The 4,600-nt window shown below is 30.3% G+C and overlaps 1 long non-coding RNA gene across 1 annotated transcript; it reads right to left on the bottom strand.

The window, feature by feature from the left end:
- Positions 1 to 521: 521 nt before the first annotated feature.
- Positions 522 to 3,912, bottom strand: LOC149074185 (uncharacterized). The gene is made up of 3 exons (XR_016194354.1): positions 3,473 to 3,912; positions 2,285 to 2,361; positions 522 to 663 (listed from the first exon to the last, which is right to left on the bottom strand). It is a non-coding gene; the product is annotated as an uncharacterized LOC149074185 (long non-coding RNA).
- Positions 3,913 to 4,600: the final 688 nt, after the last annotated feature.

Here is a 4,600-nt window from a genome sequence, read left to right on the forward strand (position 1 = left end):
CTCAGGAGCCCTACTCGAGGCCCCAGCTGAATACTATTTTTAATATTGAGTGCCATTTTTTTTTAAAGACCAATTTGTTAAATTATTATCCATTTTTATTCCTTTTAAATTCATTGAAACAACGAATTGCAAATTCTTTCTGGAGCAACTAAAATAATAAATTACTGATAATTTATAATTAAAAGAATTAACTGCCTTGCTGCATATTGTAGTTCTGTATTTTAAACTATGGGTTTCTCCTCCAGTATTAAAAAATATTATCAGAACATTATTTTCTATGAATGAGCACTTACCTGTTAATGCAAGTGAATACTTCATTATTTAAAATATATATACTTCTATATTAAAGATCTTTCATCAATTTATCTGTTTCATATTTAGCTTCCAACAAATAACTTCACCTGATAACTTTCATTTAATCGTATATTTCATTTCAGTTGATTAGAAGATGAATGATTGAAGTTGATTAATAGAAACATGAATTGAATAACAACTTGCACACATGATTTGTCATACAAAAACATTTTATTTCAAACATATGTTCATAGAGAGTTATCATAATCACAATTTATTGGTTGTATTTTTCTTAGAAATCGCATCTTTCAAGAATATAATTTTTTAAGATTCATAAATTTTCATCTGCATCTTCAAATGTTGATTTACCTGAAATTAAAAAGAGGAAGAAAAAAAACACTTTTATTATGCTTATCAATATTTAAATGTACTGTATATTTTATTTCAAATTATAACACAGTCTTTAGTTGTATAAGTAGAGATAATTCGTGCACAATAGCACTTAGTCGACTCGCTACCATTTTATCACAGTAGGATCCAAAATGTATAAACTGTGTTTTGCAAGGGAGGCCTGGCGTTCCACATAGATGCACATGTTCATGTCTAGATGTATTTACCTAGGGCTTGGCAAATCTTAAGAGCCAACATTGCAAAAAAAAATTCATACTGACACCTAAAATTTTCTATGCAGATCATAAAATATTTGGAGTTTATGTCCTGCATCTTCCAATATGTGAAGATCATCACCAAGTGCTGAAAAAGTTGAATATAATTTGTTTTTACTTTGGATTATTTCTCCTAAAAATATGCTTGGCTGCCAAGAAATTTGGCCGGTACCTAAAATGTTTTTCAATTTTTCGAGCCATGGTTCTACCCTAAAATTTTGGTCAGACAGATGAAGTGAAAAAACCTATTGGCACGCAGCTAACTTCAAATTTTCACTTAACTTTCAGCTTCGCTCTAAAACACATCCTTAGCAACCTCTTGTGGATCGGGGAACCCTATTTAAATTAACATAGAAATTTTGCAGTGTTGTATGGTCTTACTAGTTAAAAAGTATGATATTATTTGTCGTCAATTATATTAATTGTTTTAATATTTCCATTCACAAAATTTGCTAATCAGTAAATATGATAATAACATTTTCAAAGAATTAATATTGCTTTTCAGTTAGCAAAGCTTCTAAAGGTTTTTTTTAATGTCCTCCCTCTCATTTATATAGCCAAGACAGGTTTTTCAACAGTATACATGTTTTTACTTGCACTGGTCAAATTTTGAGTGGTACAGGTAGCCATTAAGAAATCTATCTTAATTTGCTCAATTCAATTATGTCAAAAAGAGTTGTTCTTTCAATAGTATCTGAAAAAATTATTATAAAGATTACAATTACTCATAGAAAGTAATTACTCATAGTAAGTTTACAATTACTCATAGCAAGATATTTCTCGAGAGAAACCAATATGGTATGGACTAAAAACAATGCCACCTTTCCCCCTTGCTTATTTTGTTTTTGCACATATAAAATGTGTCGCTGAAATTACAATAATTTCAGAGGGAAGTATGTTTGTTAAGTTTTATATTGAGAAATATTCAAGTGATTTTACAGTTTACAATTTTTATGAATTTTCTCAACTTAAAATTGAATGTGTATAAAATAGGTTATTTTATTCATCATGCAACATAAATGAGACACTGAAATACATTTCTTAATAAACGTGTGAATTTATGTAATACAGCCTCTCCGAAACGCTATTATGTCTGCGATCTGATATAACGCCAAAATTCTTTGGGTGGGATGGTGGCGTTAAATCGGGGTTCGACTGTATTTGTTCCACTAGGGTTGTTGATACGATACAAATGAAATCAGTGAAAATGATGCGACACAATGTTAAAATTTATGTCATTAAATCATGCATGGAAATATTTTATTTTACATGAAAATAATAATGGAAACTGTTGCTCAAAGTCAAATACAAAGAATTAAAATTACCTTTGTTTGCTCTGGTATAATTGTTTAATAACCTTGAAAACCTTCACATAACTTCATAGCTACCTACAGCCAAGTTCCTGGGAAACAAAATTTTTCAAGAGTTAGAAAAGTCTCACAAATGTATATATACAATATATATATATATATATATATCAGCTGTTTACTAACAACATCGTTAAAAAATAAATGCTTGTTAAAAGTTTAAATGTTAAAAGTTTAAAATATAACATTGTGAGATGTTATGGAACTGAAAGTTCTTAAGTATTCGACATGGAAATTTTTTTTCCGTCGTTACCCATACACACAAAATCAAAAACAATTTTTGGCAAAAAATTCAATTTGAACACACACAGCAAGGCCATAACCCAAATACTGAAGTAGTAATATGTTTCAAACACTAATCTGCTTCCTTTCATTATAATATATATACCTCAACACTAAAAACTGTGCCTGAAATTAAAACTTTGTATTTTAGTCCCAGCATTGTACGAATTTCATTTTTTATATCAACAAAACAATATAATGATTCCTTATTAAATATTCATCTCAAAGCGAGTTACAGAGTGCAATTTTTAAAGTAGTAGCATATGATTTTTTTCTGAAAATTTAACTTTCACTAAGTATTACAATATTGTTCATTTGAACAGTTTAAAATATCAAATCTATATTTTAATCCTTTACACTAAATTTAGTGCATTAAATTTTACAAAATTTTAATATTTAACATTACTGCCAATTTTTACCATGCTTTATTTCAATTTCACCATTACTCATCACAAAAAAATTAATTAAAATTTTTTGTCATTTAGGTGCTATAATTATTATAATATTATCAATGAATTATATTTGTAATTATTTATTTACGCATGTGCTCAATTCATTTAGACATAATTTTTCATTAAAAAAAATTAATGTAGCAAAAAACATAGAATGTAAAATTTCAATTTGATATTATCCTAATTGAAGATTCATCTTTCATTCGCCATGTAAATATTTTCAATACAACCCAAAATATACATGGGCTATTTGATATTTTTCCAGCATTACCAAGTGGGATCCATTGCCCTATTGATTGCGTGACATTGCCCATTTATATTTTTAAATAACGCATTTACCGAGCAAAAAAATATTAAGAATATTTCTAAACACTCTTCTTATATAGTTCGATAGCAATAAAATAATTCTTACCTCAGTAATGAACATGCTAGCACTTCGTCGTGGCTTCGATCGCCGATGTCAACAGAAACGTATACGACAGCAGGTTTTTGAGGATATAACGATGAATCACTTCAACTTTGATGACACCGAAGATATAATCCAAGTTTTATCTGTCATTATTATCGTAAAAAATTTTTTAATTCGAAAAAAAAACAGCATATTTCATCGCTAAATATCACAGCGAGAGCTCGCGGCCAGAGGCGAAATTTCCTCTTTTCCAAGATGGCCGCCGTGAACTACTTTTCTTGCTGCTTTAGGACTGGTGCTAGGCAGTCCTTAGCAGCGGTCCTAAGTAACTACTAAAAAAAAGTCCTTAGCTTAGAGATAGTACCGAAAAGTCGAACTACTGGCCATCTAAGGACAAATCGGGGCTTAACTACTTTTTTTCGGCTAAGGACCGCAGAGATAGTTCACCCCCTGCTTATACTACAATAGCGTAGAAATCCTTTAAATATGGGTTCCATGTATCTCATTCAAATAGAGATTTAAAAATTGCCTAACAGCGCTACTCTTCTTTACTGTTAATAATCGCTAATATAGAACCGGCGATTATGCATAATTACCGGATTTATCACGTTTACGCAATACAGTATACATATATTAAGTCAAAAATGTGATGAATCCAGTTAGTGTGCATAATAACGGGTTAAGCAAAGTCACCAAAAATTTTGGTGAGTTCCATAAATTTATCACTTTTACCGGTGATCTTGAAAGAAACCCAAGCATCTTTGGTGAATTTGATGAATATGCTAAAAAAATTACCACTATTTTTGGCGATTATGCATAATACCCAAGCGTCGTTGGTTGACAATCGTACCAAATCCATCACATTTGATAAATTCCAAATATTTATCAAATTAACTAGGTACGCTAGGGCATTAGTATCGCCGCTGAAAATTGTGTTTTAGAATTTATCAAATTTACCAACGCTGCTTGGGTATTATGCATAATCACCAGTAAAAAATAGTAAACATTATCAATCTTTTACGAAGGCAATTAGCAAATAAATCAGTTGATTATGCATAATGACCGATTTATTACATTCAGGGCTGCCCTTAACAGACGCGGGGCGCAGTGCGAAAATAATAGCGGGGGCCC

The sequence above is a fragment of the Pholcus phalangioides genome, unplaced genomic scaffold (genome assembly GCF_987345545.1).
Source record: "Pholcus phalangioides strain wild (caught in Gottingen) unplaced genomic scaffold, Ppha-v1.0 ptg000017l_1, whole genome shotgun sequence".
NCBI classification, from domain to species: domain Eukaryota; kingdom Metazoa; phylum Arthropoda; class Arachnida; order Araneae; family Pholcidae; genus Pholcus; species Pholcus phalangioides.